The sequence below is a fragment of the Ptiloglossa arizonensis genome, chromosome 5, assembly GCF_051014685.1.
Source record: "Ptiloglossa arizonensis isolate GNS036 chromosome 5, iyPtiAriz1_principal, whole genome shotgun sequence".
Lineage (NCBI taxonomy): Eukaryota > Metazoa > Arthropoda > Insecta > Hymenoptera > Colletidae > Ptiloglossa > Ptiloglossa arizonensis.
In genome coordinates this window covers 14,261,903-14,274,142 of record NC_135052.1, presented here as the reverse complement: position 1 = coordinate 14,274,142, position 12,240 = coordinate 14,261,903, and the positions used below count along the sequence as shown (strand labels likewise).

At 47.9% G+C, this 12,240-nt stretch overlaps 2 protein-coding genes across 3 annotated transcripts in view; one reads left to right on the top strand and one right to left on the bottom strand.

Moving 5' to 3' along the window:
* The window catches only part of By (focal adhesion protein tensin), a 277,180-nt gene that overhangs the window by 207,201 nt on the left and 57,739 nt on the right, over positions 1 to 12,240 (bottom strand). The gene's annotated exons all lie outside the window — the stretch shown is intronic.
* The window catches only part of LOC143147680 (putative sodium-dependent multivitamin transporter), a 173,788-nt gene that overhangs the window by 153,132 nt on the left and 8,416 nt on the right, over positions 1 to 12,240 (top strand). The gene's annotated exons all lie outside the window — the stretch shown is intronic.

The following is a 12,240-nucleotide window of genomic DNA, read 5'->3' as shown; positions in this document are numbered from 1 at the left end:
CGCTAAGTTAACTAAGTTTCAGTTAGACGAAACGATACAGCCCCCGCACAATCGTAATTTTAAACTGCGCTGTGCGTTCTGAACACACTTTGATCGCGAAACGATGACATCGCGACAAGAGTCGCGAAAATCACCGTGCGAGAAGACGCGAAAAGTCGATCGATAACGTTAACAAAACAGCCGGCGCGTTTTCGCGAGTTCTCGCGAACAAATACGAGGGGCACAATAACGAATCGTACTCGCTCGCCTCGAACGAAAGATCGAGCGCATCTCGAGAGTCACGCGACGTCTACGGGAGAACCGTTCCACGACGATTCTTTCGTGCCAGGTTTCCGGCATTATTAGCGCCACGTGACTCGCCGACGAGCGTTCTTTCATCGGGATATTACGCGTTGCCGGAGATAATTAGCTCGCTACGCCAGGAACGGAAGATTAGCCAGCCGGTACCCGGGAACAGGTCATCGCGTGTCGCCGACAAGTAAAAGCAATTTCATGTCCCGCAAGGCTGCAACCGCGCGTCGTCGATTCAACCGTGCCGCGAGCTGAAAACCGTGGGACGCGGAAAACTGGACGGGACCACGGTAATCCGCGGACGAAATTGCGAAAAAACGGTGATTCGTTGCTCCACGCCCTTCGAGCTGTAGGGCCAGTTGCGTATATCTGCGATCGAACCGTGTCGAACCACTATCCGTGTTCCCTTTTCGATCCAACGCTCGAATCTTGCGTATGTATATCAGTGACTAACGCTCGATCGACTTCTTCCGCTGTGGTAAGATTATTACCTTTGTACATTTAAAAACGCCATTGCGCTGTTCTCTACGAACAGAAACAACACGACTGGTTGGTCGATCGTGTCCGCGTACAGATAGAGTACTGCGAAGTACTCCAACGAGTGTGTTTACATCCCCGCTCTGGTCCACGGTCGACTAGCTCCCCTACCGTCGCACGCTTTGTCGTTATTGGCCGCTGTGTATCTTCACAGTCCTTGGCCAATAGTGTTTACATTTCTGCTCCAGTCCACGGTTTCCTAAATCCCGATCGGCGCGCATTACGCGATCGCGTGGTGTTTCGTCGATATGTAGGAGAGGCATGTAAACACTCGCTAGCCTTTTTCTCGGGAACGGACAGTACTTGTGGATTCGTCCTGTTCCGGTTCGAGTGCAAAACGAGGACTATGAAGATAGACAGCGGCCAATACCTACAAAACGTAGGGGAGCTGGTATACCGTGGATCGTTGTAGGCGTGTAAACACTCGCTAGCATTTTTTCTCAATCCACAGTACTCGTGGATTCGTACTGTTCCGTTTTGAGTAGCAAAACGAGTACAGATACTTCTGACTCGTACTCCATCGACTGAACTGTCCCACGACGTAAAGTCGGTAGTACGTGGCCGTTCCAACGATCGTAAATCCCGATCGGCGCGCATTACGCGATTCGCGTGGCGTTTCGTCGATTCCTTGGAGCCGATTTGCGAAATAAATGCTGCGCGCGGTCAGCCACGGGCTGGCTCCCGGCCGATTATGAAACATGAGGAGACTAGGAAGACGAAGCACCTTCTGGTTGGCGGCTGAAAGGGCATTAATCCTCCGGCAAATTCTCTCTACCGTCGATTACATACTTTCAGGACACGCCTCGTTATGCGCGTTATACATCAATCCGACGTTCGTTGCATCACCGAGGCGGCTCGTTGTCCAATGACTCCGGTGGCTTGGTACACGCGAGCCCCAGCCTCTTGTTTTTCGCATCAATGGCAATTTAACAGGAATTAACGACCGTAGACGGGCGCGCACGGTCTCGATCCTCTCGATCGGGTACGTCGGCAAGGTGGCGAGGAGATCGCGCACGAAGAAATTGGATGTAATTGTCGATCTCGATTGCCAATTAGAGACGGAATCGATTCCGATACGCGGCGGTGTATATCGATCGAGTTAACGCGTTCCGAAGCTTTGCGAGTTACGACGTCGACGTACAAGTGTAAACTCGTCGGTGATCGAGTTCCGGGTAAAAGGTTCTCCATTGAATCGTTCGACACCGGACAACGATCTATCGGCTATCGTAGATCTGTGATTTTATCGGTCGCGTGGAACAAAGTATTTCTTTATCGAATTACTGCGTCGTTGTACCCGGTGAGAATAAATTTCGATTTCGTTGGAAATCGACGTGTACGCGTTACGCGCGTATCCGACGTCGAACCACCGTTCGCGCTTAACGCGAAATTCGTATCGGAATTCGGTCTCGAGGTGCAACGATAATCCGTTCGTTGGATTAATGTCCCATTATAAGCCCGGTATGTCGCGGAGCTATTTACAGAGCATTGGTATCTCGTGGCGATTCGCGCGACTCGTTGTACACGGGTTCCGTCTATCGGAATTCGTTCTTAGAACGCAACGATACATATTTAATAAGCGGCTGGTCTAATCCTTGGACTGGAATCCTATTTTAAACTTCAAATGTCGCGACGGTTGTCGTCGAGCGAGCATTAATATTTCATAACGATTCGCGCGACGACACGTCGCGCATAGATTACTCGCGACCGGGTTAGATATTTCGGAAGCTTCTAATCGCGCCATTAACGGAACGACGTTTCTGCGCAGCCGCGGGGGGAGACTTCATTGCAGCGCCATCTGGCGGTTCGAGGACGCGACGAATATCGCGAGCCGTATCCTCGCGTAGAAGCAAGCAAGCGTCGGTGCGAACCGAGTTGTACTTTGCGCGAACCTCGGACAGGAGAATGGTATTATTATTCTACCGTTCCTCGTATCGTTTTTCCGTAGTTAAATCCATCGTAATGGATGCGAACGAATGGTATTTCCGCGATCGTCCCCTCGTATCGCAAAGTTGGAAAGCCGAGTACCGCGCGTTGGGAACGTACTCGCCTCGGAGACTGCGCGTACGCTCGAAGAACGTTCGAAGGTTAAACGGACACGCGCGAAGAAATATTCCACATATTTAATACATCGGAATAACGTACGAAATAAACTATGCGGAATACATTGACACCGCGCGGCACGAATGACCCCCGCCGAGTGTACGAGTATTTTGTAACGTACGGATATCTACGTCTAAATGTCGTGCATTTGCGCGCGCAACTCGCGGTACCGGTAACCGATCCTAACACGCGTCAGCCACCGTGTTTCGATACCACTTGCGACAGACTCGATCCCATCGCTATTGCCGATCTCTCGATCGCTCGGTTCGATACGTCAATTGTCTTTTGCATACAATAAGATCGTGAACGCGAACGCGAGAGTCGGTAACCGTCGAGATTACCGACGCTTTAAAAGGAACGGACGTAAATGTAGCTATTTTCTAAATGTTACAACGGTGAGGAACGCGCGAGGGAAACATCTGTCGTACGGTTCGAGCGGAGCAAACGCAACCGTGTCTTTGCTAACGAAATTAGCGTCTCGACTGGTTCTGCGCGCGAGAAGGTTTCCCCGTCCGTTCCTATTCTCCTTTCGCGTCTTCAACGAATCGAAAGACGCGTTCAAAGGCTCGCGAACTCTCCGTGAAGCGTTCGAACGTGTCCGTGGAAACCTTATCCGAGCTATTTAGTTGCAAATCTCGATAAACGCGTCCCGGAGGCTGTTTTTCGAACGCAACGAAACGCCTCTGCTGCCACGGAAGGCAGCAACTGTTGATATTAGGTATGCCATTAAACTCGACGACGCTGCTACTACTCCCGGCGTTCCATTACGAGCGCACTCCGTTTAATGGCGATTCCCTACCACGCGATATCCGTGTGTCCGTACGCGAACCAGTGAAAACGTTGTACACGCGTACTTTCGATCATTTCTCGTCGTTATTAACGCGGATGGAAATGTTGTTATTGTATTCGGCGTGACGCGACGCGCGTGCACGGCCACCGCCTCGAATCCGATATCGTAACGAGCGTGCACTCCCGGTGCACGGTATCTCGTTAACGATCGCTTCGCGGAACGCATAATTATCGGCAATGCCTATCCGCGATAGCGCGTATTCGAATCGCGATACGGATCCATTCACGACGATGCATCATCGATGCAAATGATCGAATTACGCAAGGTCGTTTCTCATGCGGAGCGGTAGTTAAGCCATTGTGAGCCTTATCTCTGGATCGCTGGATCGGAATGGTTCGCGGGCGTTTCGTACCGCGTTTTGCCGGTGTCGTGCACCGAAAAATCGCCGATTGCCACACTTCGTTAACCGCGTTTGCACCACGCCGACGACGTATTGCCGCAATTTTTTAATATCGGACCGATCCGTAAATTTTATCCGTAGCTGCGTCCTCGGCGGGGTTCGAGCTTCGAAAACGAATCCCTACCGCTCAAAATTGTGTACTCTTGACGTCGTTGCGTCACAGTTTCCATTCGAGAGCCTCTTTTATAAAAATCTTTCGACTTATCGCGAAAGAAAAGAATTCGTTGGATTTTTTACCACCCCTAAGGAGATCGAAGTTTCTCGTACACATATCTCGATCGATGTCTCTTTCTCGCGTAGATAGAGCGTTCTTTGTGTATATGGGTCTAGAACGCGGAGCCTTCGTCAGGGAGCGTATCAAAGGGGCATCTGGTAATTGTCGCGGTGAGGCCCACGGTGAAAGAACGATGCATCGTGTGGACTAAGAGCCAGTTCTAGGTAGATCGTAACAGCGGATGGAACAATTATACAAATAAACGAGCGACGAATACATTGGACAGACAGTTGGTAAAAATTTAGACGGAACGATCTGTTCCGAGGCAAACGAAGGAGATTTTACTCGATCGTGATACTCGTTCTCGAGAGTGATAGTTATTACGCGGAATTTATCGGTATGCCCTTTACGTTGTTCGGAAAATCGTTTCTTTTCCAAAATGGAGAATGTACAATTTAATAAAATGTTTATACGCTCTGAAAGAATCTTGTTTTATTTTCACCAAAAAAAAAACGAAATTACTTTCCGAACAACCCGATGTTACGAAAGATAGGGAAATTCTTTTTGTTCAATCGATGGTTAATATTCTGCATCTGTGTCTACGCCAATGCGTTTCAGGCATCGCTCGTTATCGCTTCGTCTCGCTCTGTTTCGATGGCTCTCCTTCGCGACATTTGTCACGCGACAGACTTGTACATTCGATACTAATTCGATTCGTCGACAATTTATGATCTCCGCGTAGTGGTACCGTGCGTGTAAAGGGAACGTGGAAAACGTCGAACAGTTTCTACGATTGGAACGTTCGACCCAATAGGATTCGCGATTTCCGTCAGACGATATTTTTCCAGTTCCTCGTAGTACCGATTTAGGGAACTTTTCGCGACACCGGCTTTCTTGTATTTTTTATCGAGAAACGTAACTGGCAGGACTCTTCTTTCTTTATATTCTCACGGGAGTTCCCGCGCCACGTGTTGCACCAATGGGGAAATTTTGAACAAATTGAAGCAACGAAACGACGCGCCACAGATTCGCGATTGAAAACAATTATAAACTCAGCCGGACAGTACGCTATTACGAGTATCGTGAAAGTTGTACGTATTCTACGCACTGAGCGTGTACTTAAAGAAATTCAATTACGTTAATTTTAATACGATCGAAGGAAGTACAGAAAAGAGACTCTAAAACTCTAGATACGCGCGAACAGCCATTTTCTGGAAGAATGTTCGTAAATAAAAGTGAATTTTGCACCGAGAGCGTGAAAAGTAGGACCCACATCGATCGAACGTTTGTTTCTTTTAACAAGTATCGCAAACCCTTGAAATCTTGGATTCTTTCCTTTTACCGGTTTGTATACGTCGAACGTCGCACAGTTTGTTTCTACTGGCCGACTCTTACAATTCGTGACTGCTCCGCTTCGAAAGGCGCTCGTCCGATTGCACGTTTACTTGGTTAGAATCAAACGTCACCACTGTTCCCCTCCGAACGAATTTCTGCTCGAAACGTCTTTCGTTGTCTCCGAAAATAGAGAAGTTACGCTCAGATGTTCCGTTCTAGGTCTCCCGAATCGAGTGCATTAAACGGAATCTTGTCCCTCAAGGATCGAGGGATCGTTTTCTCGATCTTCTCGCGGCGATCGTCATTTTTATCCGCGAAAAGGTGCGATCGATGCAATTTGTCCGCGTCACCGATCTACGCGTGCGTTTCATCGAGCTAGAAACGACTCGATACGCGTCGAGAGAACTCCTTGAAAACGGTGCGGGAATAACCCACGGAACGATACTCGATCGAGAATTCGTTTCGCGTCGTCGCGGTGTCGTCTTTCGAATACTTAATTAACGTTAATTGCCGCGAGTCATAACGGCGGGCTCGAAATCGTCGCGAGTTTAATAGGGGTCCGTCGAACGACGATCGACGACGAGCAGAGACGGGCAAATTGAACGCGTCGAATTAATTAAGGCCGCGAAACCGACGTACAGAACGGCCAAAACACCGTAACCGTGAAACAAGGCCTCCCCGGTTTCGACGTTAATTAATTATAGGGACTCTCGATCGAGCAGCACGCGAACCGACTCGTTATCGGATCGTCGACTCGTCGATGCTTCTCTCGAACGATAACGAAGATTCCTCGATGATTCCGCGTCCCGTTTCACGCCGAGGATATCGTCGATAACCGCGAAGAGAACGGATTTTCGAAAATTTCCAACCGTTCGGAGCTCTGCGAAAATGTTCGCGGTTTGTATACGCGCGAGAGTGAGAGACCTTGGGAATTATCGCGCTACCTCGGTGACGCAAAAATGCGTTGCATTGTAAAGTGTCGCTCCGAGTGGCACGGCTCGGCTATTTTCTCAACGTTTCGACCGTAAAGAGCGACGCGTTAAAAAAAAAAAAAAAAGAAAAAGAAGAACTCGAAACGCGAGTCGAGATACGCTTTTATACCGTTCTATCGAGCGAGACAAATACGTGCTTTCGCGTTTCGATCCCCGTGGTGCAAACGACCCCGATAAGAACGCGAATAAAGTTTCGAGCAGTGTAAATACCGCGCTCGCTCGAGAAAGCGTCGATCGGTCTTCTTTCGTTGAATCTCGTCCCGCACCGTGAGAGCGATAATCGACCGGTCGAAAGTTCTGTTACCGAACGTTGTACAACGGAAACCTCGCGGTAACAGGTTGTACGCGGGAAAGAAAAAAAAAAAGAAAAGAAACACAAAGTAAGCGAAAAACGTGGTAATAGAGTTTGTTCGCGCGAGGTCCCCCTTTTTCGAGAAAATCGACTCGGTGTAAGCGTTCCCGTCCCGGTACGCGCTCGTTCAACTTTGTCGTGGTCGAGCGGATCTCGATACGGACCGTAGCTCGTTTACAAATAGCGTCGAGAAACATAAGTCCTTGCACTCTCCGTATACGATAAGGATGCATCCCATTATCGTGCGGTATACGCTGAACCGCGTCCACGTACCAACACGATGTCGCGAAGATACGTTCCTCGTGTTTCTTCGCGGATCGTGTAACGCGCTTTTCGCGATCTTTTCTTCTAGATTTTCACGCGTTCCTTCCTCACGGTGTAATTCTCGATCGTGGAACGGTCGAGAAGAGAATTCCACGAGAATTCGAATCGTCCGCATCGAGATTTATTTACCGAGTCGGACTCGTGGAGACCGATAGTCGAAATCGAGAAACGGTTCGACCGAGAGTCGCGTCGAACGGAAAAGTAAACGTCGAATGGGATTTTCTCCAAGACAGTGCCTCTCGCGAACAAAATTTCACTCCGCATTCTTTTTCCTTTCTTTTCTCGCGTAGATCTCTTCCGAAAGGTACCATCGTCACCGGTAACGCCCGGTAAACGGTCCACGAACGGGTATTCGTTAAAGACGGAAAGCCGCGCCGTTTGCTCGCGGAACACCGAGCGTAATTCCCGCGAGAGCCCGAAATTACCATGCGCGAGGTGTGTCCGGAAAGAGTGTAACCCCCTCAAGACGTCTTAACTTCGAGTATCCAACTATAATAACGAGCGTCTTCTTACGTTCGCGAGGAGCGCGTGCTTTAAGCAAAAGCACGTCTGATCTTCAATCTAGGAGTGTGTCTCACCTTCTTCCGTCTAACTAACTAAAAGGGGAAGCGGCCGCGAGTGAAAACACGACACCGTGATTATCTAAACAGGGGAATCTGGAGAGCGAGACTCACGGAGTGCAACGCGACTCTTGCCAGAAGAATCCAGGAATTCACGATTCCAAGATTTATTTTCGACCCGATGGAAACGCTGCTTTCTACCCCCCTCCCTCCATCCCTCCATCCCGTGGCGAACGATGGAAAAGGAACGAAACGAATCGCTCGCTCCGAGGGACGTCTTAAAATCACAAATTCAAGGGACTGGAAACGTTTTCTTCCCTACCGAAAGAATTCCTCCGAGAATCGAACGAACGGTATTGCAACGAAATCTTCCTTCTCTCTGGGATACGGTTTTGTTACAAAATCTAATATTTGGGAACGGTTGCTACCATCGGTTCGACCGTAGTCGAACTCGATTACCCGAAAAGACGGGAAACAGAGCAACGGTGGAGAGCCGCGGCTAAACGATACGCTCGACAATCTTCAACGATCGATTGATTTTAATCGTGCTACGGAACACGCTTGAAATCGAATCAATTTTTTTGGAATAAATGCAACAATGTTTCTAAGAGTGGCAGATGTCGTTAGCGAACGGTCAATGTCAATTTTAAGGACTATTTTTCTTTTGGGTTTTTTTCTCGTCAGTTTCCAAGTCGAGAGTCACGAGGACCACACGACACTGTCGTCGTTCGCGTCAAAGCATATTACTGTATACTTGTTTGTTCGTACTTTGTATTCACGTATCTACAAAAACTATACTACTGGATACGCGAGATCCGTGGATATTATAATAAAATACATATTATAATTGGAACTTTACGACAATCTTTTTAGTTTCAAGGAGCCCTCTTCGTGAACGAAAGGTCAAGGAACTATGATCGCTGAGGAAAGTATCGAAATATTGTTATACCGAGAGAAAATTTACAAAGACACCGGTGTCGTCCCGGATAACGAACGCTTTCGCGTGGTAACGGTTATCTGGGGAACGTACGGAAATCGTGGAAAACTTTTCATTTTATCAACGTTATTCGCAACGTCGAAGCGTAAGTGCGCGATAAAAGAAAAATGTTCACGTGGTTGGTGAGTTCGTTTCGTATTTCATATTTTATGAAAATCCGCAACTTTCGCAATAATACATCACCGTTACGGTTCGCTGCGCCTTATCGCAAGAACACGAAGAACGGGGACGACACGTGACCGATCTTAGTTAGTAAGAGACTTCGAGAGAATGTCGTAACTTTTATATCTAATGAGGAAAGTTTTTCTTAATATAGCTCCGAAGATTTTCCTTTTGATCTTGATCCACGAGGAAAGTAATTCTTTCGTCCCAGTTCCCGACTCGAAGCTCGCGGAATTGAAAAAAGAAAGAAAAAAAAAAAGAAAAAGAAAAAGGCGCGTCGAGGAGCAGACTTTTTCAAGCAGCGCACGCGACGATAAAATATTCATTTCTCGTATTTGCGTCACGATCGAGAAATCGGGTATTTTTTTATTTTTTTTTTTAAGAGTACTCTGCGGTAGTAACTACGTTTTTATCGATTCGAGACTTCGACTCTTTTCTACTTTTTTTTTTTGAAAAAAAAATAAAAAGTTCATCGATTTCTAAATATCGTACGAGGCACGCGTACCTCGTGTGCACCGCGCGGTGCATTTCGTCGAATCGTTCGTCGGAACGGATCTCGTATTCGGAGAACAATCGAAAACGGCCATCTCACCGTTCCTCTGTTTTATCCGGTGTGTCGAGTTGTTCGAAAAGTCGATGAAAATTGACGCGTCACGGTCCAGGCTACTCGCGGCGAAACGTTCCCGATCCATCGGGGTGGAAACCGAGCAGGGTTGAAAGCACGTAACACATGGTAAATGTGTCGATCGAGCGCGCGGGTCAACGATTGGTCGATCAAGTTCAGCAGCCAGTTAACCGACTGTTGGCCTGCTGTCGTTCTGCGTCCGACTAACGACTTAATGACGGGAATTCGCCACTTACGGGGCTCCTCCTTTTCTCCTCTTTCGCCGTCCGTCGTCTTTATTCTCCGTTGGCAATAGCATCGGCGTAAAACGAGCCAGTCAACGGTCAAGTAACAATGTCGAAAATTGGACGACGCTCAACGGGGATCTCTATTAACCTCCGGTACGGAGGCATCGTGCAATTACGCCGGAGGAAATAAATTTAACTCGGCAAATCGTGAAGCGCGCCGAGCAATCTACGCGCGTTAAACGGATCCACGGGTTCTTAGTGTCAAGGAGAAAGAGAATATTAGCGTTTAAATTTCAGTGGAACCCGCGACGATCGATGATCAACGTAAACGCGGCTTTCACGCTCGATTCTCGTTAACGTTTCGACGATACCTCGATATCCACCGAGAAACGAGAACGTTACTTCAACCGAGATGCGCGTTCGATGAATCGTGCATTCCTCGGGCGCTTACCTATGCGTTCTCGTACGGTAATAACGATAATTTTGTTCATTTTCCCCTCGATGGAACGAGTCTGGTGAAATCCGCTGTCCCGATTCGTTGAATCGCTCTCGATAAGAGAGCTTTGTGTCCGGTGACGAATCGACGAAACAACTTTGATAATTTCTCTTCTCGTTTCCCCTCCTGGAACATCACTTCTCGAGTTTTATTTTTTCCCACCTTGTCCACGTTCGACGTTCTCGTTGTTCGATCCTCGATGGAATCGATTCTTTCATTTTCGAAAGAAGATTCGAACCGTAGCCGATCCCAGAAAGAATCATTAAGAGTATCGAGTCGAACGTTTCGATCGGGCTTCGTACAGGCCTAGAAGAGTGTAAAAATGACCGGACATTGTCCACGGTTGCCGTACTCGTGCTACCAGTTTCCCCTTAATCCGTGAACGATCTCTCGATCTTTCTTTCGGTAATATACGTTTCGTGAGCGAGAACGTGGCACGATCGTCGCACGAGGCCTTGCATCGTTGCGCATCCCTCGATCGTCGGCGTGAATCGAGCTTTACGCGTCCGTTTTTCGTCCTATCTCGATCCACCTTTGCGCAACCGACGATAAAGATCGATACCAGCCGTGGATCGTGGAATTCCCACCGTTGGTAGATTCCAGCGGTCCCCTCCCTTCTCGGAACAATACCCAATGACCCCACGATTGTGCCCGATAATGCTAGGAAATTACATTACGACCAGAAGCTACCGTCTCGCGGATAATTGTTATGCACCAACGGAGCTACAATGGCGTAGCAACCGCGTCGACACCGAACGAACCAACGAACACGATCGCACGAAAAATCTCCAACGTTTCCGATTTTCCCTCGCTTTCTTCGCCGAGCCACTTCTTCCCGTGGCTTCGCGTTCATTGGCTTCCAATTACGAGACTTCAAAGGCGACTCGTGGTCGATAGCACTTCGCGACTGATTTCTACCTCGACCAGGGGGACCCGAGTATTCCCGCCACGCTGCTTTTTCGATCTCGTTATTTCGTCTGGCGACAGGAGGTCCCCCGAACGGACAAAAATCTCTCTCCTTTATCCCGAATTCGTTAACCTTTCCGTGATTAATTATTCGTGACGCTTAATTTCTCGTTGGTACGCGGGCGGTTCGATGGAAACCGAACTGGTTCTTTCGCAATACTACCGAACGTTCTCGACTTTACGCGATTAAACAGTTATTAAATTACGAGATCGATTTTTCGTTCGCGTGTCCCCGAGCAGGTTCATCCTTCGAGATGGAATCGTCGACTCTTCTTGCTCGAGACTTTCGTTCGTCCTTTCGTGTGGCTAGGTATTTAGGGTTGCGCGATAAATTAACGCGATAGGTATTTTTGTATTCGCGTGACGTACTCTCTATTTCCACGGTAATGGAATTGCACGATTTTCGTTTAACATTGTTGGGAGTATTCGAAATATGTAAGTGGAGAGCGAGAGAGATTCAACGGGGTATTTTAAAGCACGTTTTCGTCGGTGAAATTTACAAGGAATCGAGGTAAAAAGAAAAAGTTTCGATAACGGATTTCGTTCGAACAAGGCCATCGATTTCTTCGATGAAAGAATTACAGAGAGAGAGAGAGACAACTAGTATCGAGGAAGTCGCTAACGGAAGTGACACAGGTGACTTGCAACTCGAAAGGAAGAGGAAAACTGTTTTCTGCACGCGAGGAAGATACGAAATAAGATTTAATTTTTTTAAATTAGAAACCTTTCGAAGGGTATTTCGTGTACAAAAATCGTACGTAACAGATATTGAAACAAATAATTCGTTTTATCGAACGAAACCGATCCACCCC